We start from the raw sequence: 23,844 nt of genomic DNA, 5'->3' as shown, positions 1-23,844 counted from the left end.
CACAATCTTCCTCAGGGTCCGGTCACCTCTTCTCGTGCAGCGTTTTCTGCCACACTTTTTCCTTCCCACAGAGGTGCTTTGATACAGCACTCTGCAAACAGCCCATTTGTTCAGAAATTTATTTTGTGTCTTACCCTCTTGCTTGAGGGTGTCAGTGATGGCCTTCTGGACAGCAGTCAGGTCAGCAGTCTTACCCATGATTGCAGTTTTGAGTAATGAACCAGGCTGGGAGTTTTTAAAAGCCTCAGGAATCTTTTGCAGGTGTTTAGAGTTACTTTGTTGATTCATATGATTAAGTTAACTGCTCGTTCAGAGAACCTTTTCATGATATGCAAATTTTTTGAGACAGGGATTTTGGGTTTTCATGAGCTGTATGCCAAAATCATCTTCATTAAAACAATAAAAGACCTGAAATATTTGCAATGAATCTAAAATATATGACAGTCTAATTTTTATCATTACATTATGGAAAATAATGAACTTCATCACAATATGCTAATTTTTTGAGAAGGACCTGTAATTATAAATGACAAGTGTGGTTATATATATATATTCTGACCACGCCTGCCATTGCTATGGGAAAACAACATTTTACACACTTAGAACAGATTATGTAAAAAAAAAAGAAAAAAAAAAAGCATCTTATCAGCTGTCGGGTCTTTTTCTGTGGAGCATTTCTCCAGCTCTATACCCTCCTGTCAGGTTTCTGATTCAAATGCTGTCCCTGACCACTAATCATAATGATAACACAACATAATGACACAAAGGTAAAACTGATTCGATCAGCATTTTTTTTTTTACTCTGGAGGCTCCAGAGCAGTAAAGGTGCTCGGAAGCTCTTGAGTAGTTCATTCTTCCTGTCTTTTTCTCCGAGCGGCGGGATCAATGCCAATCACGGAGACGGAGTCCCTTCCGCTCAGTCCCGTTGCTGCTATCTTTCATGTCTTCTGTCTGTGCAGACGAGTCAGATAAATGTCAAACATTCAATAGGAGCCGGTTCTTCCTACCTGTTCGACTGAAGCGAAGTCTTTCAAAAAGACACAAAGGAAGCAGGAGACTTGGTCTTCCTGCAAGCTTGTGTTTACGCCGATATTGCATTCCGCACTTTTCCCCCTCAAATTTTGTTGTCTTTATTATGTGCGTATCTGAATCCCTTTGTAAGTAACCAGCTTCTCATTGGTGTGCCTGAAATGCCAAAACAAGACGTGGAGAAAGCAACACCAAATGTTCAGAAATAGACGTTCTCAAGGAAGAGGAGCTTTATTTGCTGGTCGAATCTGTTAAGTAAAACGATTTTCATACAAAAACATGAAATTATCCTGTATCTCTGAATAATCAGGCAGCTTCAAGGATGACGAAGGAAGCATTTTAAAGAAAATGATACATACGTGAAGGATCAGAGTGTTTGGATAACTTTGCGTAATTATAAGGTACACGAAGGCCTTGTGTGTGCTGCAGATGTATTCACCCAGGGCTTTATAAAAGGGCCACATAAAACAGAACTTACACGCGTACATAAAGGCGCACTCTACTGAAGGTTAAATGAAACTTACACAAACTCTCTAGTTTGTGTAAGTTTGTGTAAGCCCACCTTACCAACATGTGAAGGTGGGTGGCTGAGTTCCAGCCAATCAGCTCAAGGCCAAACGCGTCATTATGAGGCTGAATGCGGCCGTGCTTCAGGTTTTTTATGCCCGAAACTCGTTTCATTCAAGGGAACAAATTCCATCAGGTGAAAGCTTAATTAATTTTTGCGCTCAAGTATTACCTTTATTTCTGGTGAATTATCCATTCACAGTGGCATCCAGTTCCAACAGCAAAGTGTCAAGGTTTGACTTTGTTTCTTTTTTCCTTTTTAATTGGTTTTCCTGCTTGTGTTAATGGCACACTTATGTTGTTAAAGTACAACAATTTTCCACTTGCTTTCACCTGGATTTTTGTCTCCATGAAAACCACAAAGGGAATGACGGCCAGTTTTTCCGTTCCTGTCAAACAGAGTTGGGGAAACCTTTTCATTTAGTAAAAAAAAAACAAAATAAAAATCTGTTTTTGAAGTTGCGAAGGACGCAAGCGCAGAAAGGTTTAGCGCAACGCTTGTGGTGTTGTGGATGATCGAATTAGGAAACAAGTGGAGATCACGGAACGAAAGTGAGAACAGCAGAAGATTCTAACAATCAAAATTCATGCATAAACCGAGAAAGTGTGATTAGTAACATGGAAACCAGGTGAGTAAAATTAAGGGAACGCCGAACAGCTGAGGGAGAGTGAAAATCAAGACAGGAAGCACTGAATGTTGGCTTCATCCACTCTGTAGAAATGCTAAGTGTGTCCAGGTTTTGACAACTTATTTTGCTCCTCGTTGTTCACCACCATGTCATCTTTATTCTGTAAGTGTGCTCTTCAAGGTGATCAGTAAATATCCAGCCTAGCATGATCTTGCACTGCTTTTGGGCCCAACACCCAACAAATTGTATTATGTAGCTGTAGATTTGATATGAGGAAGTACTACTTTTTCCTTCTTGAGAATATTACCCTTAAATAAAGTTAGTCTCAGTGGTGCTTCTATAACAGAAGTAAAACTGCTGGGACATTTTAGTTGCACGTCATTTCACATAAGTCTCCCAGATCCCACAAACAGAAACAAACACAACGGGCTTCCTGTTAGGAAGCGACGAGGCTTGCTCAGGATTTGTCATCCTGGTAGTAAAATTCTTCTCTAAGTGCCTTAAACCACAGTGACGCTCGACTTCTTCAGACTGCACCAAGCAAAGCCAGTTGTTAAAATGGGGATTGTGACTCTCTCTGCTCATGCGAAAAGTTGAAACATTCCAATAATATGGTTTTATGTAGGTTTAGTGGCCCACGGGTACCTTCAGTTTTGTAAAAAGTTTGAACACCGCTGAGTTATTGTGACTGGGCATCCCCCTCTAGTTGTGCACAACGTAAACACAGGCCAAGAGTGACTAATGCTGAAGTTGGAAAGCTTTCTAAAGGACGAAGCAGACTTGTGGATGATCGCACCTCTGGGAATTCTGACTGATTTCCTTCGCATTTCCAGTAATGTCAAATTAAAAAAGCAGTTTGTTTGAGGTTCTGCATTAAAATACGTCTAAAGCTGTGCCTCCATTTTTCTCAAAGAAAAAAAATGGAAGCACAGCTTTTGATGCTTGTATCAGAAGCTTATCATCATCTGGGCCTTGTCAACTTGTTTATCGTTTGTTAGTATTTTGTTTTCAACTTCATCTACATCAATTAATACCAAGTCAATTTTTTCTCCGTCTTAATGTTTGGAATAAGTTACAGAATTATTTTATTTTATTTTTTTATCGACAAAATAAATGCAAGAACCACCACTGTGCCCACCCAAACCACAAGGTGGCTCCTGCAGATATTTAGACTGAATCTTCATTCTCACCCTCTAATTACAAGCAGAAAAGAAAACAACATGTAAAATTATAGACTAAGGTTAAAAGGTTAACTTTCTAACTGGTTTCTCAACATGTTCAGATCAGAGCAAACTAACCACTGACGCTTAAATCTCATGACGACAAACGTCCAAAACTGTGAAAGTCTGACGGATTTTCTTTTTGCTCCAGCGTGCAAAGGATCTCCCAGGAAGAGTGTCAGATTCCTGGCATCCCTGGCGTCAATAAAACATCAGGAAACCAGGTGAGGTCAAAGCTGAGGTCAGGCTGTTGACCTCAAGGTCGCCGAGCTGAATGCTTTACTGGCAGGCGCCGTGTTTGCACTGCTCCGAGTCTGAGATTGAGAGTCGCTTCCCTCGGCCAAGAACCGCACGGTCCACATGTGAATCAGCTGTTTGTGTTCGTCTGGAAGAATTTCATCTTACTCATGCAAACACTGACACGCTGCCGTGTGGAATGCCTTTTCCTGCCGTCAGGCCCGGCTCGGCTCGGCAGCGGTGTCGGGTTGCGGTAGGTGTTCCCGGGGTTGCGACTCCGACATATCTGTGTTTGTTTTAAGTCACAGCCCCTCCCCCTGAGGAGATGACAGTCCAGAACAGCCAGAGGGGGTGAAACCTGAGATAGGCAGAGCTTAGTAGTAAACAACAACTCCTTTATGAGGCAGAGGCGGCCGCCTGCTGCATTCAAAGATCTGAGAGAGGGAGAGGGACACAAAGACCCCACCACCCACCAAAACACACACACACACACATACATCAGCCCTGGGGGGTGCATTCAGGGCAGTCTGTGGGTGTGGGGGAGCTGACGCCGTTAGTTTAATCTCATGTTTGTTAAATTAAAGTCTGACTCCTGCGAACAGACTTAAACCCTGGGCTCATTCTGTCTGAACTGAAAACAAACCAACTCGAGGGAATATCAACACTGTGTTAGGCTTTTATTTGTTAGTTTTGGGTTCGATCATAGACCTAACGCACCTCGCCAAGTTTTGCCTAAAGTACAGCGCAAACGCAATCAGTCACCTGTTCAATTTCTAATCTTTGTTCCTTTTTCTATAATTGAACTTATGAGAAAACGCCAATGGTAACACAGTTTCACAGGCAGAAACTATTAACTGGGAACTTGCTGTAAATGATCAACTGTCTTGGGTCCTCTGTTGGTTGTGTTGTTCTTCCTTTTCCTTCCCTAATTTCTTGAAGAGATTTCAGACACTGTTTGTCTGCTAGAGACAGATTTGTAGGCCAGACACTTCTTCTTTTGTCCTCCATTGGTTTATTTTACTTGTTATACTTTAAAACATGTTGTTTTGGTCGGACACAGGGCCTGAACTAAAAGAAAATGCTTAAAAATAAACAACTTATGAAATACTCTGCTTAGAGAAGACTTAATTAGAAGGTTTTGTCCAAAGTATAAAAATTCAAACTCTTTACCTCAAGAGTAGCATAGCATAATGGTGACAGTATTGGGATGCCAATTTCCCAGTTGCATAGAAAACTGAAAAGGAATTTGTCAAAATGTGATTTCCTTTCCTAGAATTAAACAAATGAAATCATTCAATACTTGCTTAGACGTAAGACCATTTTTAAGTCTAAACTACTTATAATTGTGAGTTAGCAAACAAGTAGAATAATTAGAACATTTGGTTCTCAAAACGGCTTGGTACTAGAAGGGAAAATGAAATTCTCAAAGATTACCATGAATCTTGTTGTAGGATAATCATTTTTTCCACAGCGTGGTAATTCAGAAAAAAATGTCTCCAATGTATACAAATGAGTATTTTTAATAGAATTATATATTTATATAAATGAGAGTTTATATAAATGAAACCCTGACCTGTAAACAGTGAGGTACTGGAGTGAAATTAAATGGAAAACTGTGCAAAGTCCAAAGAAAACCATCTGAAGACCTTTGGACGGTCTGGTAGGTTGGGGAACAATTTACGATTAAAGTTAAGGTGCTTTAAAAGTAATCCTGGGTAAATTTAGTCATAACTGGAACCTTTCAATGAAAACTGGTTCTGCACCTGAAATATGAGAACTAGTCAAAGTCCAAAGAATATTTTTGAAAGACACTAAGAAACTAAGAAACTTTGATTGGCAATTTTACCAATCAGTGGTAAAATTGATTGGTAAAATCTATTTTACCATTAAAATACATGTTATGAAATACATAACATTATGAAATACCTAATATGTATTTCATAACATGTTATGTTATGAAATACATAACATGTATGAATTTCATAACATGTTATGAAATACATGTTATGCATTTCATAACATGTCTTTCTGCACTAATAAAACTAACAGAGTAGTATGGCGGTGGCGGTGTCATGTTGAGGGGTGTTTTTTTTCTTTAGCAGTGTAACAAACAAGCAAACACCTTCCTGCTGAAATTAGTATTTTATTGGCCAAAATTAAGGGTCAATGTCCAAATAAACAGTTTTAAAAGGATTTTCTGAAACCCATAGAGCAACCGATCAAGACCACTTTAGCAGATCACAGAAAACTTGTCACCTTTACTTTCTCCATCTAAGCAGGTCTAAAGCATGCAGTCTGTCTGCACAAATACACGAAATATAAGTCGTGTATATTATTATAGTCGTGTATTATTATTATATTATCGTTTAAAGTGCTTCTAAAACTTCCCAAATTAACTCGTCCAAAGCTGCTGTCAGCAGCCCTCTTTGAGCTTCATCCTATCAGTTTGGTCGTCAGCCGAGCAGAACAGACCCTGTTTTTATCTGCCGCCCTCCTCTACTTCCTCCTCCTCCTCCTCCAGCTCAGCTGAACAGAGTTTGGGCGCTGCACTCTTTTCTTTTGTTGTTGAACGCAGCCCTTACAGTCCGCTCTCTCCCTCCCTCCCTCCCTCCCTCTCTTTCTTTTTTTTTTCCACCCATCCTCCCATCGCTCACTCACTCACTCCGTTTCATCCAGGGTGACGCCAGTCCCTCTCACCCCGCCCCGTTCAACTCAGTCCGCTGCGTTCATTTCATTCCTGCTCCCATTCCGCGCATATTTCGCATCCTTGGAGAGACGCTGCGCATTTTACGCACTCAGCGCGCCCCGATCCTTCATCAAGGCGAAGCCGAGGGCGGACTCCGGAGTTGGCCGAGCGCTTCCCGGTTCCGCGGCGGCTCCGATCCGTTGGGAAAGTGTGGGAATTAAAGGAGAAAAGCGGCGTTTGGATCGAGGTAAGTTCCCGAGGAGGAGTCCCCCCCCCTCCACCCCCCCACCTTCCTCTCCCTCCACTTCATCCCCTCCACCACCTCCTCCTCTTCAGCAAGCGCGTCTCAAATCCCCCGGACGTTTCGCGTGTTTCTTTAAAGAAAAAAAAAAAAAAAAGAAAAAAAAAATAGAGCAGTTTGAGCCAAATGGGAAGAAACATTTCAACATGTGGATGTTAAACAAGTCTAACAAGCTGATTATTCCTGAACCGCGTAGAGCTTCACAGCGGCTGTCGCTTCCACTCCAGTTTTATTATTTCCCCTTTTTTCCTTTTCGACACCGAGACCCCCCTCCAAAAGAAAAAAAAAATATATGTCGCTCTTTTGACACTTTCTTTTTCCCTTTTTCCCACCTCTTCTGGTACGTTTCATACGGTAGAGCTGAGCCTGCGGGTGTCCGTAAATGGAGCAGCGTGCTGGAGAAGAGAAGCTTTCCGCTCGCAGAGCTGGGAGGCAGCTTAACAAAGCTGGGAGTGAATGGGGGACTTGTTGCATCGGCGGGGTTTTCTCTCTCCCTACACAGCCAGGCAGGCAGGCAGGCAGGCAGGCCCCAGTCAGGGAAACAGGCCACAGGCTGATAACAGCTAGTGTTTACCCAGTGGACACAGCACATCATCTGCTTCACGAAAACACACCAACATACAGGCTTTTGAAATCAGAGAGGGAAAGAAACCCCTCAGATTTTTTGGGAGTTAAAGCACATTTTTATGATTTTTTGGTCATGCTGACACAGCTTCACTCTGCTGTGTAACATGTTGCTGATCCATATTTTTTTTATTTTTTTTTTGTCTTGTTTTCCTTTGTCATTATCAGCGTTGGTGGAGACTTTTCTCAGAACATCTTTTAAAGCCCTCTTCACTCTTGTGTTTTAAATATTGATTAAAGGGCTGCTCTCGGCCCCTTTTATAGCCTGAGATCTGTGGCAGCGCAGGCCAAACCACAATGTAATTATTGGAGGAAAATTACAGCCCTTAAGGATGAAACAGGGCAGATGCACTTCTTCTGGAACAGTAAGCCGTTTGTCAGATGTTTGGGAGGTGTGTGTGTGTGGAATAAAAAAAAAAAAATGGAAGAAAAGTCAGAGAAGAAGAGTTGGTGCCTGTTTGTTGATTGTTTTTTTTTGTGGTGTTAACTTAGTGGTAATGAGGAGGTGTAAGGTGGGAAAACAGACTAAATCCATGTTGCTTCTATGATTTAGAAATGAGAAAAACCATTTCCAAGTACCTCGATCGAGATAGTTTTCAACCCGACAGTACTGGACTACATATGAACATAAAAATACTCACATTATCTGAACTATTTTTCCTTGATGGGCTTTTATACTGGTCAGTGATACCAGAGCAAACACTGGAAAGTCACTTTATTTTATACTTTTGCCTTAAAAATGCATCAAAGCTAAGAACTGCTGCCATTTTCTGGTCAGTGAAAGCATCATCCCTAAGCCCGTCCACTTCGTTTGAGTACAACGATAAACTTCATTAACATTTGGTTTTGTTCATAGCCGGAGATGATCTTGATTCCTTCAGTTTCTGTTGGATTCAGAGCTTCTTCCTTGATCAAAAAAACCTGAAACATGTTTTCATTTTTATTAAGTGAGTTGCTTCTGAAACCTTTCAAATGAACTCTGGACCATCAGAATGTGACACCTGTGTTGTAGCACGGTGGTGGTATGTCATGCTTCGTGATGCTTTTCCATCACAGCATGGAAGTTCAGAGGTAAATATTTTTGAGCTGAACTCAGAAATCTGTACTGATCGGGAAAAGTCTGATTGGTTCATCTATAGAGCTAGGGCTTCGTTTGCTTGCTTTTATCATTATTATGATGTGTGTATGGAAGAAATGTACGGGTGTAAGTTGAGAGAAGTGATTCATGTGGCAAAATATTTTTTTAATTTCAGTTAAAAATATCGAATTGATCAGTTTTTAAACTGCAATATTTTTGTTTTAGGAAGACAAAAAATAGGGTTTATTTGCCACAATAAATACTCAAATTATCCAGAGATGGACATGTAACAATTTTTCTGTCAGATAGTATATTCCAGTTTTCTGGAATCAGAGTTGCCTATTCTAATCCCGATTTTGAACTATAAAATAGCGATTATGAAGGAAAAAGCCTCCACTGGATTTCTTGATACAAGTAATACTTTTGAATCATACAGAAAATGAAGAAATTAAAATATAATTTTGGCTACAGATTTATTTTTTATTTTTTTGGTTTAAAATTAAAACTGATATGCTCAGAGAGCCAGTATTGGAGTGCATTTAGTTCCTAGACTGTTTTTCTGTTTTTTTTTTACATTGAGATGCACCAGTCCACCAACCTGATATTGGATTGGTGATGGACTGATCATATACTTGAAAAAAAAAATGTTTTTTCATCTAATTTACTAAATGCAACAACTATAATCTCCCATAAATTCAATAAAATTCAGTTAATAGATACACCAACCAACAGCATGTGTGCATGTGTCATAAAAAAAAATCAATCAGACAAAGGTTTAGAACATATGCTTTGATGAATAAATGAAGTAATTCATTATTATCTCCATCAAGAAACTTTTGACACATATTTCTAAATCTGTTCAAGTTTTTGACTCTTCTTGGTTGGTGGCATTTCTTAAAAATATATACTCACAGGTTTTGTTTCTTTTCTTTTTTTTGTCAATAAATGAAAAGCTGTGACTATCCTGAAAGTGTAACAGAGAAAGCAGAGGGCGTTTGTGTGTCTGTCATTGTGTTTAAGCCTGCTTTGTCAGTCACTCTGGGCAAACAGTCTCCACTTTCCTCCCCCACCATCCCTCTCCCCCCCTCAGTGCCTCTCCTTCTCCTCTCCAGTTCGTTGACATCTGTTTTGAGAGCTCCATGCACCTGTAGAGATCGAGGAAGTGTGTGTGTGCGTGTGTGTATGTGTATGTTGAGGACAGAGAGAGAGGGAGAGAGGGAAAGAGGGAGGGAGGTGCAAAATGCAAATCCGTGGATTTGTTCTGGGTCCGAGCAACGCAGACCGACTGACTAACGACCATTTGGTGTGTGTGTATGTGTGTGTGGTGTGTGTGTTCATGTACACTTGTGTGTTTGCCTCTTGCCGTCCAGGCCCCTATTGTTGCAGGAGCAGCAACAGGCGTCGCTGGCCGAGGACGCACCATATGTTCTCTGTGTGCTTTAGTCACAAACCGCTCACGTTTATGTGTGTGTTCATCTCTTCCACCAATGCTGCTGCAATATGGTGGAGTTTGGAGCCGACGGGTGGCTCGCAGCCTCCTTCCTCCTCCTCCTTGTTGTCTCATCTGTCGTCTCATTTCTCGGCACAAAATCCGGCACACAGATTTTTTTTTTTTTTCTTATGGGCCGGGATTAAGGAGGGAAATCTTCCCGGCACGAAATGAAGTCTTGTGACGTTGCGCTTTGTTTTAATTCTGATGATCTTTTTTTATTTTTCTCAGCAGAATGTTTTGAGGGCGGTGCGTCTAGTTAATGGAATGAATCAACAGGTGATACTCTAAATCCTATCGGCAGCCAATTAGAGATTTTCCCTTTTTATTCGTGCTTTACCCTCTGCCCTTTAAGCGCTCCTCAGATTTTAACACCCGGCAGGAGACACCAGGATAAATGTATTCAGGCGTATCAAAAAAAAAACAACTGAAAGCAGGGTGTTAAGGTGGGGCGCGAGTCTGAGTTCCAGTGTAATGAAATTTGGGGAGCGGAGCCGGTTTATTAGAGCAACAATGCTGAGTGTTTTTGTGTTTAGGGGCGAAGCAGTTAGGTGGGGTAAGGGAGGTTGAAGCAGGGGAGGGGGCAGGCTTTGTTTAGAGGACTGGGGGAACAATGGGCATCCTCCTGGGTGGGGTGTGGGAGTGTGCGGGGATGGGTTGGGTGAATGGGGGGGTGCTGCTGGTTTTTGGCTGCAGGAGGCCAGTAGATCCAGTGCTGGCTTGTCTGACCGGCTGGACGCCCTCCTCACTTTCACGTTCATAGTACTGCAGAGTAGGTTCAGGCACTGAGATATACAAAAGTTTTAAAGAGTTTGGGTTTAAAACTGTTCTATTTGTTTAAGTCTTTTTAATGAATGATGACAGGAAGTACCAGAGTGGTTACACTTTTCTGTGGTTGTATGTGTCGGCATAGCCCCCCCCCCCCCCACCCCCCACCTGTTGCTGCAGACTGCCAGCTGGCTGAAAGAAGGCTCCAACACGTTTTTGAAGGGTCAATATTATGTACTGCTGTATATATCAAACATTATTTTAAAAAAAGAAAAAGAGAAAATGACTTCGTAGTTTGAGGCCTTGAAATTTGGACTCTGTGTCTTCCTGAGTAGGAGCCACTACTTGAGAGTTTGACTGAGGAGTAGTTCATATGATAAGCTCAGCAGACTGGCAGTTCCACCAGGTATTTGCTAATTGCTGCTGACGCTAGTCTGAAGGAGCTGAGTTGGTGAGTCGGGGCTTGTCGGACTGCCTGCGCTAATCTATAGCAAGCAAAACTACACAAAGCCATATGACATTCTGAATTAGCACTTGAAAACTATACTGCTAATTGTAACATGTGCTTAATCTTTAATATTTTTAGTTAGGTATTTAAAAAGTAACAAAAACCAAAGCTTTAGCAAAGAAAGTTTAGTTCTGCCATTCTTGCTGTTAAAATCTCTTTCAATCAAATGCCATAAACCTCCTGGGGTTTTGCTCCCACACCTGTTGCTGCACACTGCTGCTCTGCTGACTGAAAGAAGGCCCCTGCACTTGTCCCTCGCTTAGAATACCCCAAAAATTAAAGGCTTTTCCTTTTCGAATAGCCTGATTAATTAGCTGGCTTGTTCCTTTTTGTGCTACTCTATAAAGAAAATTATGGGAAAGATTATGCTCACCAAGGGAGGCACTTGGAAAACTACTACTGAACTGAGTAGTTTATATGCAAAGGTCTTAGGTTTTTGCATACCTAAGACTTAGTATACTAAGACAAACAAATAACTACATTTTATTATTTAATGTTTTTTATAATTACCATAACTCCATAAAACGAGATGAATATTTTTACTTTCTATGCAGCCTTAGTGGCCATTATGGCCAGTAGCTAATGCAGACACCTTCAAAAATGTCTCTTCATTGGTACAGCTGATCAGTTTTATGACATAGTTTCTCAGTCAGAAGAAGTAATAAACCAACTTTTTTCCCCTAAAATTAGGTAGCTCTTACCTGATTGACCGCCTCTAGTGTGTTGTCGAGTGTGAGACAAGAAGGTTGCAGTGCATCAGAAAAGTGTGCTTCATCGTCTCACCTGCAGGTTGTAAATGTGGTCATTTGTCCTGGTCTGTGTGGGTCCATGGAGAGGTCAGCTCAGTGCAGGTGAACACTTTAACAGGAGAAAAAAAAAAGTAAACTACAGCTGTGATGAGAAGAAGGAAAACATACAAAAAGCAGTATTGTGGGAGGAGATTTACTGTTAACCACAACAGACCTCTGAACCAGAAAATTCCCCCAGTTTTAAAGGATCCCTTTGATTAATTCACTTATTCCACATATGTATCTCTTAATAATGTTTTTTTTAATCTGCTGCTGGTGATGTTTGTCATTGCAGATGAACAGTAAAATATGACGCGCAATGCTCACAACTAAAACTTTCGATTGTATTACTATGAGTAAGTAGCCATATTTACTGTCGGATTTTCATGTATCTTCAATGTCTATATTTATTTCTACGACTAATGTGCCGCTAAAAATGACAAAAATCAAATGTTCAGCTAGTTTAACCCTTTTTTTTTTATAATAATGACCAAAATAAGAGATGGAGGAAGAGACAATATCCCATCCTTTCTGCCTTTCAGCTAAGTGGATGGATCCCACCCCCAACCTCACCACCACCTTACTCCATAGGAAGCCTGAATCAACCCTGGTGTTTCCTGAGCACAGCAGGAAGTGAACAGGAAGCCTTGATTCAGACTAATTCTTGTGTACTTTCCCGGCTGGAGGATTTGACATGATAAACACGGTGCCGAGAGGGACAACAGCTTCACTCTGCTCTCCGATACTCTCACAGCAGACCGAGGCTTCCCCGCTGCCGCCCGCTCACCGCCTCGGCTTTTGTGCAGTCGGCCACCGATTGCTCTCTATTGGTTAACTTGATGCACGGTGGACATTTTGGCATCTTTGTCGTTTCCCGGAGTTTCCCCTCGAATCGCTTTCCTGCAAACCTGTCTTCTGTTGATGCCATTAGCGTTAGCAGCTGAGGATTGAGACAGGAAATGAAACAAAAAAAAAAAAGAAACGCGATCCTCCATTAGAGGCAGCGGGACTGTTTAAGTTTTAAGAGGAAGTAACGTGTTTAATCGTTCTTCATAAATAAAAAGGAGCTCTTAGCAATTGAATGTGCTTTTCCGGCCTTGCTGATGGAGCTAAAGCTCTGAGCTTATCAGTTTCTAAACTGGAGCTCCGGTGATTTTTATTTATTTATTTATTTTTGAAAAAGCACAAACACTACCGTTAAATGGTTGTTTATGATTTAACATGTCCCTCTAAGTCTTGGAACTGGTTTTACAAATAATTTGGGAATGGTAGCTCTCCTCCAGGATGGCAGAAGAGCGGATGGATCCTGAGACATTTCCTTCTATTTTAAAATTGACAAAGAACAAAAAGAAGAATAGGAGAAGTTATTTCATGATTGGGGAATGAAACGTGCTGGAGAGAGGGAGCAACACAAAGAAATGAAACATAAATGACGAATGAAGATGCAACAGATCAATTTTTTAGCAGATTATGTGAAAAACAGACTTTGATGCTGCTTAAAATGCAAAACAATGAGTCAGGGGCCAAATCAGCTGTGGCAGGAAACTATTAAAGAATCCACTTCTCTTGCCAACAGATGCTATTGATGTTTTTCAACAGAAAATATTTTAGTCTATCAAATTAGTGATGAGGACTCTGCCTGAGTTAAGGAAGCTTGTTATGAAATCCTGGATACTTGCTCTTATATCTGTAAGAAATCTTTTCTTTCCTTTTCTGTTTGGAGGGCTGAGATTAGTGAACTTAATAAGCTTCTGCGGCACAGTCAGTAACATTTCAAGATCAAGTGGCCACTTTGACTTTCCATGCTTATTTTTAAAACTGACAATTAACCCAATCAGGTTAAATCAACTCATTTAGCCTGGCTTTTAGAAGGTATAAAATAATCAACTCTTTCTTCTGCTTGTTGTTGTTGAGCGTCATCAGGTCTGTTTTTTGTTTGTTTCAAGTGTTCCCTTTTCACTGTGAAAGTCCTGGGCAGAAAATTAATTCCAGTGATTGATTTTTGCTACTATCAGCTAAATCAACTTATTACAAAAAAAAAGTTCTTTTTTTTAATTTCCACTAAATTTAAGAAGCAATTTTGACATTTTGTAAGAATGTATCCGATATATTGTGTGCTCTCCTATTTGTTGGAAGACGGCACGCAGCAACAGGAGGAGCAGAGAAAACTTCAGTCACTCTGACACGTTCTCAGATTTGTCACGATTAAAATGACTTTCCTGTTTGAACCCAAGTGCATCGTGCAAACACCCCAGATGTAGCTGCACCAGTTCAGCTTTTGCAGGGTAAACACTTTGCTGACTCAGCTCGTCTCAGAATTACATCACTTATGTATAACTCATCCAAATGAAATGAAATGACATCAGACATGTGCCGCTGGCGTCATTTCAAAAACATCATTTACTGACATCGGTCGTTTGCATATAGAGATTGAAAGGTCTTTTGACAGAGGTATGCTTTATTAGCACAGCAAAAATAATTTAGATTATAAAATAATCCCCGTTGGTGCATCATCAACGTGTGTTTCTTTTAGTCTTTCAGTTTTACAAAGCTGTAATCAAAGTGGAGTGAAGAACATGATGTTTGTTCTTGTGCTTACAGACGTTTCGATGCATTTAATTTACAGGAAAAAAAATAAAAATAAAACTTGTCAGTATTTGACTCATCGATCCCAATTTAGAGCAGTTTGATGGATAACCGACCAACTTGGATCATTGACCGATTTTTTTATGGAGGCATAATCTGCTTGGTTGTCTGTTCAGAGATGTGGTGGCGTGCGGAAAGGACGATATTAATATTAATTGGAATTAAAATTCATTCAGTGCCGTTGTGTACTCCGCCTCTCTCCTGCATGTTTACAGGCTGAACAAGTCTCCGCGCTCCCCTGCCTCCTAACCTGCGTCCGTCTAAATAAAGCAACACCCAAGTTTTAATGGACCACAGATGGAAAATACAGTTCAGGGGGCTAATTCACTTTGCACTCGTGTTTGTGTGTTTTGAGGAGAGTGGGAGCGAGTGGAGCCCGCGCGAGCTGCAGAGGATGTAATTGTGGTGAGAGATGGGGGAGATGGAGGTCACTGTACTCTTTTCAAGCTCGTGCAGCCGCACAATGCTTCTTTACAAGGTGTTGGATAAGACTCATCCACGGACGCAACGCACATGCAGCACGTGTGTTCAGCCGTGGCACAATGCTCCCATGTTCACACTTATTAAATGGTGTTGGTATTGCTGCAACCTCCCCAGGCTTCTTGTTTTTTTCTTCAGTTTTTTTCTCTGACTTGTGTAGGATTTCATCCCTTGTGTGTGTGTGTGTGTGTGTGTGTGTGTGTGTGTGTGTGTGTGTGTGTGTGTGTGTGTGTGTGTGTGTGATGGTGCACATGTGACAACAACCATCCTTTTCCAAAAGGGAGAAAGTGGATAATGGCTTAGCCTTACTCAGCAAAAAAAAAACTGTCTGGAAAAGAATGACAGACAGCGGATAGAGGAGCTGCCGGCAAAAACCTTTTACCATCACTTTTCCACGAGGAAATAAGCGCTTCACTGTATCAGTGTGCAATCTGTGACGAATTACTAAGTGTGTGCATAAATGGTAATGCCTCTGACAAGAGATGGTAAAAATAATGAGAGACACATGCTGTGAATTACAGCCTCTTCACCACTCATAAAGCAACTCTCTCTGTCTATCTCAAGTGTGTATTAGCGCCTAAAGAGAATAAAATGAAGCTTTACTGGTTACTTTGCTGCAAAGCTTTCGCAGGAGCCCCATTGAGTTATTTTATCTTTATCTTCTTGTGTTTCTTTTTAATACGCAGAGGTTCGAGCTAATCATCTATAGACTCTAAAAGACTTATTTTTCTCTCCATATTGTCTAAGGATGAATTGATTCGAGATGAATTCAGTAAAACTAGGTCCGTGTAATGATGGAATATGAATACAGGGATGTGCGTCAATGCCGAAACAAAAAAAAACAACAAAAAAAAATCCCCCAAAAAACACTGAGGTGAATGGCGTAAATATTTAGATGCAGAGATCTAATATACTTTTGCAGTGTTTCTGCTCGTAGTCCAGAAGGAGTTGAAACCAGATTTTATAAAAAGAACAACCAATTGTTTTTTTTGTTTGTTTTCTTTTTTGACTGTAATTCATATCTTTTCTGCTTTAGGTTAGCTGGGATTTTCAAAATTATTTCAATTTGCACATTACTCACAGAGGAATTAGGTCTTTACCAACCTAGACTGAAAGGCCAGTCAGTGAAGAAAAAGCCATTACCTCAAAAGCAACATGAAAACACATTGCATTTAATAAATGCACACAAAAACAGTAGGAAGCTTTGAAAACCTGAGAATACCATCCCTACTGTTAAGTATGAAGCAGCAGCATCATGTCATGTGTTGGAAGAAATGATGCACTGCCCAGAATGTTAAAGTCAGAACAGACAATGGCCCTAAACATGCTGTCAGATTAGTTAAAAAGTGGCTTAAAGAAAGAAAAGCTAGTTACACCAGTTCTGGGACTGAATTCCACCAAGCTACTATGTAAAGATTTTGAAGGGTGACCCAACAATATTTGACTCAGCTATGCAGTTTACAAGGAAATATGTGTAACCTTGTGAACTATTGAGACCTTACAAAAAGGCTTTAAAAACTATGTTGCTTATTTTGACATTTAGCAAGTAGATTCAACTTGGCTAATCCCTGTTGAAGTAAAATAGGAAAAGTGAGGGGGTAAAAGGTTAGGAGTGTTTTAATGCAGTATGTCTAAATATCTGATTTCAGTGGTTTGTGTATTGAAAAGTAGCTTTCCACCTTCAGAACAGGAAACACTATTGAATATTAGAGTGATGATAACTTGAAGATTGTCCTTGAAACATTTCAGTCGGTTTGTACAACTTTCTGAAAAGGCAATTGTTTTTTTTTTCTTTCCTGCTATATGACCTCTGTTTGCATCAATGCCCTGCACACATTTCCTACCCTGTGCTGTCATGTGTGAGTGGATCATAAGTGGATATCTCACAGAGGAGAGAATCTGGCTGAAAACTACTGACGGAGCTTCGCTCAAAGCACATGCAGAGGCAGGCAAGGACACGTGTCCTCAGCAGAACTCGTGTTGTTGGCCCTTTGACCCCTGTGCAGAAAGGCATTGACTCTAATGGATGTGATGCACAGCAATACAAGGGAGGTTGCTGGCTGTTTTCCTCAGAGGCTGTAATGTCAGCTGATATTTGATGATAATCAGATCAAAGAAGAAAAAAGTCATTTGAGTCATTTGAGATGCTGTGGGTTATCAATGTTGGAAGCAATGCTTGCTCTACTTCAAGTTAGAAATGCAAAAGGACTACCGTATTTTTCAGACTATAAGCCGCTACTTTTTTCCCCCACGCTTTGAACCATGCGGCTTTTCTGTTGATTTTTCTTCAACCACCAGGGGGCTCTTTAGCAGGAAGTGAATTGGAAAGCAAAGAAGATGGCGCTAATTTTAATTTAGAACAAGCGCATGCTAGCAACAAGTGCTGTGGATGAGATCGACAGCCACTACACGTCAGCTCGGCGTGAACAAATCCATGGATCAGCATTGGAGACGCAGGGCTGCATCCTTTTGGAAAACCGAGAGCGGCGGAGATACCAGTGGCTTACAGCCTGGTGGGGCTTATAAATGTACGTTTTCATTATTTATTTATTTTTTACTTTGTGAGTGCGGCTTATAAGGGGATGTGGTCTATAGTCAGAAAAATACTTAATCCATCATCTGCCATGCTTCTTATCAATCTTTGGGATGTTTCTTATCAGGGGTGGATTATTTAAGCTTAAAATACATCCATCCATTTTCTTGCACCCTTGTCCCTCAGTGGGGTCAGGAGGGTTGCTGGTGCCCATCTCCAGCTAGCGTGCCGGGCGAGAGGCGGGGTACACCCTGAACAGGTCGCCAGTCTGTCGCAGGGCAACACAGAGACACACAACCATGCACACACACACACTCACACCTAGGGGCAATTTAGACAGACCAATTAACCTGACAGTCATGTTTTTGGACTGTGGGAGGAAACCGGAGTACCCGGAGAAAACCCACGCATGCACAGGGAGAACATGCAAACTCCATGCAGAAAGACCGGGGCCAGGAATCGAACCCAGAACCTTCTTGCTGCAAGGCAACAGCTCTACCAACTGCGCCACTGTGCAGCCCTAAGCTTAAAATGTTATTGTGTTTTGCAGTGTTTGCAGCTATAAAGATAAAAGTTACAATGAATATTAATTAAGCACTTTGTAAGGTGTTTTTGGCAATGCAATCTATGACTGCACACAATAAGAAGCAAATATGTCTCTAAAAATAGTAATACTTACACATTATCTCCAGTGACATGAAGCAGTGCCAGCACTTTGCTAAAGAGTGCACAATAATCGCATCAATTCATATTTTCAAATATTAGTGACTAATAATGCTTTTATTGAACAAATACTTTTAAAAAAAAAGTTCAAACAGGACATTATTGTTACTGTTTACTTTTGTGGTCTACTAACATCATTCAGAGTTTGTCATAATCGCTATAACTTTAAATTTCTTATTGCAGTATTTAATCTTTTCTCTGACTATAACAATAGATTAAGCAATAACTTTTTTGAAGAAAGCTCCGCCAAGTCAGAGGCAGTTTCTAAAACCACCTACTGGCACACACATGCACAACACGAACACTGGCACAGTTATTTTGTTAGTTTTTTTTTTTTTTTTAGTTTTTTTTAATTATGTTCTTTTTTCGTTTTGTCATTGTTAATAATTGTCATTTTCCTTTTTCCATCCACCACCTTTTTCTCCTTGTTACTGGGATGGCATGTTCACTTTCATATTTAAGTCTGACTCAATCTGCTACACCATTAAGTCAATAAAGTCAGTTGTGCAACAGGAGAAATATCTCCCTTTAATAGTATATTGTGAGTGAGTTATTAGTATATTTAGGATAGTTTATCAGTGTTTAACTACCAGAAAAAAATAATGATTTTCCAATTTTACGTGCATAGGTACAAAATAGTTTATGAGTTCAAAACAGAAGTAGGTTGGGATGAAATGTCAATGGTATAAATAGGGATTCAAATTGGCCCCAAAACTACAATTTTAAAAACTTATGGAGCGCTGTACAGGTGAATGGAAAATCATTTTTAAAAAGTTGCATTTATTACAGAAATCCACACACGTCCACCATAGAGTCCAGTTTGGTGTTCAAGGACACACACTACATCAGTTGCAGTTGAAATCATATGCCTATAAATACATTCAGACCTTTTGAATAACATGAAGTGTTTCTGAAGGATCTCACCTTGTGGAAATCTGCAGTGGAGGCCGTTAGCATAGCAAGACAAATGAAGCACCCCTGAGTCTGTTCAGAGACACTGAATGCTTTGGTCACATTTGCACCCAGAAAAAAAAAAATGAATGTAGTGCCATACAGTCTGTCCTTGATGTAAAATGAAAATTATTCCATGAAAAGTTGAAATAAATGAAATATGAACTGATTTTCTGAATAATTCCACACAGTCTTAAAACGTGGCATTCCTCAGTAGATTGGATGATTGTTTGAACTGAAGATTATAATAAAACATGGAAGATGAAGGAGCAGTGTTGGTTTAAACGTGAACACGTGTTGCTTCTAATGGAGGCCGATGAATGCTAAAGGGGAAAGGGGAAGAAATAATAATAATAATATTATTATTATTATTATTATTATTATTATTATTATTATTATTATTATTATTGTTTTAAGGGAAAGTTTAGCTTTTTACAAGTGGGGACATATGCAGTAGTTACAAGAAATAAGTATGTTACCAGCTGTAGTGATCTCATTTTGGAGAATGGTAGATAGGGGCTCATCCAGGACATGTGTTCGCAACTTTCAGAGGAAAGTATGTGTTTGGTGCAATTTTCTAACATTTGTAGCAACAATTAAAATACTCCAAGCACTTTATGCAAATGTTTAATGCTAGTCTAGTGTTTTTTACTTGGGGGGGGGGGGGGGGGGGGGGTAAAGACTTGTTTTGAATGTATGAAACAAAACCAAAACAAATTCTCAGGCTAAAACATATGAGTTTTATATAACAAGAAATCTTCATCACTTTTAGAGATTAGCCTTTGGAGTTTTCACAGAATATAAAGCCTGTAGCTTTCCAGCACTTTTACAGCAAGTTCAGGCTCATTGTTTATCTGTCCTGACCACAAGTTTTATGGCTTTGGTCCACTCCTACAGCTTTCACTGTGGCATTTCTGAATGAGACATTTTTTGTTTTTTTGGATTCCTCCACACTCTAAAGACAAAGTTAACAGCTCCATCTTGGAGGTGGCACACTGAGAATGTCTAAAATCCAGATTTAAAAAAAAATGTTTGTTTTGTTTTATTTTTATTTTTCATGAGTTTTAGCCTCCGCCATGTCTTGAAATAATTTTTTTTTTGTTTGTTTTTGACTGCTAGTGTGTAAATACCACTTAAAAAGCGATTAAATATTGTAACTAAATATTCCAAAAAATGGTATGTAGCAGATTGTTTTTAAACTGTCCTGTATGTATTTGTTGGCCAATACTGTGGGTCTATTGAGTTAGAATCTGGTGTGTCTGCTTTTTGATGCGGAGGAACCCAGAACTTACCGGACAGCCCTGCTGCTCTGGGAATGCCCTGTGGTTCCCTAGAATAAGCTGGAACCAGGGGAGCGTGATGTCTGAGGGAGTTCCTCTTAGACCTATGGCCCTGCAACTTGATTTTACATCAGCAGGGCTACAATATTGGTCAAGAATATGGAAATATGTCATGACAGTTTGAAAACAATCTCCTACGTACCATGAGAACGAGAAAGAGATGTGTGGAAGCTCGAGACGAAATGCTGGCTTGTGGGTGCTTTTGTCATAAGCACGTCTTACTATATTGAAGTATTTTCTTGCAGTGTTTACAGAACGTTCCTGTCTTTCTCTCAAAGTATTTGCAGAATAAATATTTCGAAAGTGTGGTGGATGCCTCTGAGCTAATTTATCCAAAATCATGGTAACCAACTAAAAAGGCTTGCAAAAAACCATACAGGGTCTTATTGTAAAACAGCCCAAGTTTGCGGCAAAGGTAGAAAGAAAGCATGTTTAACTAACCAGCTAAATTAAAACATTTCACTTCTGTGAAATACAATTAAAGTATTTATATTTATTGAAAATGCATATGTGGAAGAAGGTTAAGTTAAATTTTTTGGTATTAATGTTAGAAGTTTGATTAATCTCTCTTATAAGTGGCACAGACTTTTATATAATGACCTTCAAGTCAGTAATAAAGATTCACTGCAGCACCCACATACGTTATAACACTGCTGCTCTAAATACTATAGGTTTCCTGTGTGTTTCTCCTCTGAACAGTGATCACAATGGGGCTTTCAGGAGCTTTAGATCCATTTAAGGAGTAGAAATGCATCCATAGAAGCTAAAGCTCATTGTCCTGTACTGTGCCTTTAGAAACCAAATGTTTTGAAAATGTCTTAAAACTAACATGAAGAGACTTTCAATTTAGGAAAAAAAGTCTCAATATTTCAATAACTGTGGCTTTAGATCTTCATATTTATGTCAAGGAGTTCTTACACAATAATCTGAATACATGAATGCTGTTACGCAGAAATGGATTGTTATTTGATCTTTTCTTCTCCGCCAAGGTCTCGGAGAGAAAGAGCTCACTGAAAACTCTACAGATGGCAATAAGTCTTTTGATAAAGGTGCATTTGGTTTAAGGATGAATCAAAACACAGATTCAACACATTTAAGACAGAATAACCCACCTTCAGCTTATTCTGTTTTCTTGCTTTTGATATTTTACACCCAGCTTTTGGTTCACTTGACCATTCAGTTTCATTCTTGTGTCTGAACCATCAGGAGTCGTTTGGTTTGTAGAATGTCTTTCTCTCCTTCTCCATTCCACGAGGAAAAGATTCTACCTAGACAAAATTTTTCACATTCTTTAACTTTCACCACCTGTTTTACTTTTGTGTCTCCTTTCCAGTGTTTTTCAAGATTTTACTAAACATCAGTTCAGCAACACATTTTTTTTTCTTTTTTTAAAGAAGGCTTTGACTTCAAAACCTGTTTTTTTGTTTTTTTTTGTGTGTGTGTGTGTGTCTTGGAAAATAGACACACAATGGGCAACAATGGGCTTTCTCAGCTTTCTTTTGCAATTTTCAACTGATCAAGGAGAAACTTCTCTTTAATCATTTCTTCCCTCAGCAAAGAGGAAAATGCGTTATCTTTTAGGATGAATTTGCATTCAACTGCCTTGTGATTTTTCAGTTTTGCTTGTGTTCAGGATCAATACAGAATAGTTGCGCTGGTGAACTTGTTTGGTCTTTGCCTTTCTAAAATACACTGAATGCAGCAGATAGCATGTATGTGAAGCGCATACACACGTTAGCATGTGAAGTTGTCATTCGCTCAGTAAGTGATGTCCTGCGCAGATCCTCATTTTCTGCAACAATTTGTCTTGAGGACTGGAGTGTGGCGTGATCTGGTTGACACGCCACAAACATAGAACATTTCTGTTCTATTAACACGGAAACATTTCCAACGTTTCTGTGCTAATAAGCAGATTTAATTTCAGGTTGGAAAATGCCAGGGATAAAGACCTGAGTCGATTTACTCTTGAGAGAAAGTTCAGTTGCACAAACAAACACTTCAGACTTGACTTTGACTTTTGCTCTAACGACTCTAGACTTGACTTAAACTCGCGGTTTGGGACTCGATGCTCACGAACAAACTGGAGATGGAGAATAAGCTGCATGGCAAGAGCAGATCATTTCAGTAAATGATTAATATTGTCCCACTTAAGTTACTGTAGTGTAAACAAATAACTGATTGTTATGGTGTCACAAAACGTAATGCGTGAGTTGACTTTATTTTTTTGACAGTGTGAGCCAGTGACAGGAGTTAACAGCGGCTTAACAGCATCATTTACAGTTTGTGAACCACAGACAGCAGGTTTCACAGAGATGCACATGTTTTCCTGTTCATGGATCTGTTGATGTGATTTATTTGCAAGAAATGCTCACAAATCTGGAGGTATTAATGATCTACAAAAATGTGTTCATGTTAGCTGTTGCAACATTGAAATGACCACATGGATGGCTCTGAAAGTGGATTAAATAGTTTGGGTTCAGTTCAGAAGAAAAATTGTCTAATTTATATCTGGCATCAAAAAATGTTTTGGTTTATTAAAATAAAAGCACCTGTTGCTTGAATTATATAAAAAATATATTATTTCTTTTTTGTAAAGATGAACAGTTGAATGTTCTAAAAAAATTATAAGCTAAATTTTGTCTAAGATTATATGAGTACATAACATGCTTGGACTTTTCTGGAAGATGCTAAGGTTAATTTTCTTCAGCACAGTTGGCAGAAAAATTTTAACTTGTTGCAGTTTTTCTCATTATTAAATACAGTTAATAATCAAGCAGTAGTTAACAATTTATAACATAAGGCATCCAAGAAACACAAATAAAGTGAACTAAATTAAAACTCTGAATTCTTAGACTGCGAAACGCTTCAAAAAATGTTTTAATTAGTGTTTACTGGAACATTTTTCAGATGTCAGACTCCTCAGAATCGATGGTGCACAAAGGACACTTTTCAAAAGGGAAAAAAAGAGAAACATTTTAACGTTAGACCTGAATTCAAATTACTTTCAAATGCGCTCAGGGAAAAAAAAGATAAAAAAAAAAAAAGGAATGTGTCTTGAGGACTGAGGCTATGCCCTCTCACCAGCCTGAAAGCTTGAAAGACAATTTCACACTGGCAGATTTTTCAACTTTTTGTGCTGCATTTTGATACAAATGCCAAAATTACTTAAAAAAAAAAGTTGGAAACTCCTTCAAACGATGGACTATCGCAGCCGGTGAGGACAACTCATTCTAACACACACACACAC

General features: G+C 39.6%; 1 protein-coding gene across 1 annotated transcript in view; it reads left to right on the top strand.

Moving 5' to 3' along the window:
• Nucleotides 1-6,243: 6,243 nt before the first annotated feature.
• Nucleotides 6,244-23,844, top strand: part of tead1a (TEA domain family member 1a) — a 41,262-nt gene continuing 23,661 nt past the window's right edge. The window contains exon 1 of the mRNA XM_008411705.1: nucleotides 6,244-6,615. The gene's annotated coding sequence lies outside the window, so the exon portion shown is untranslated. The remainder of the gene's footprint in view (nucleotides 6,616-23,844) is intronic.

Source organism: Poecilia reticulata, linkage group LG6 (assembly GCF_000633615.1).
Source record: "Poecilia reticulata strain Guanapo linkage group LG6, Guppy_female_1.0+MT, whole genome shotgun sequence".
NCBI classification, from domain to species: domain Eukaryota; kingdom Metazoa; phylum Chordata; class Actinopteri; order Cyprinodontiformes; family Poeciliidae; genus Poecilia; species Poecilia reticulata.
The sequence above is the reverse complement of the archived record's forward strand: the minus strand, read 5'-3'. Positions and strand labels throughout refer to the sequence as shown.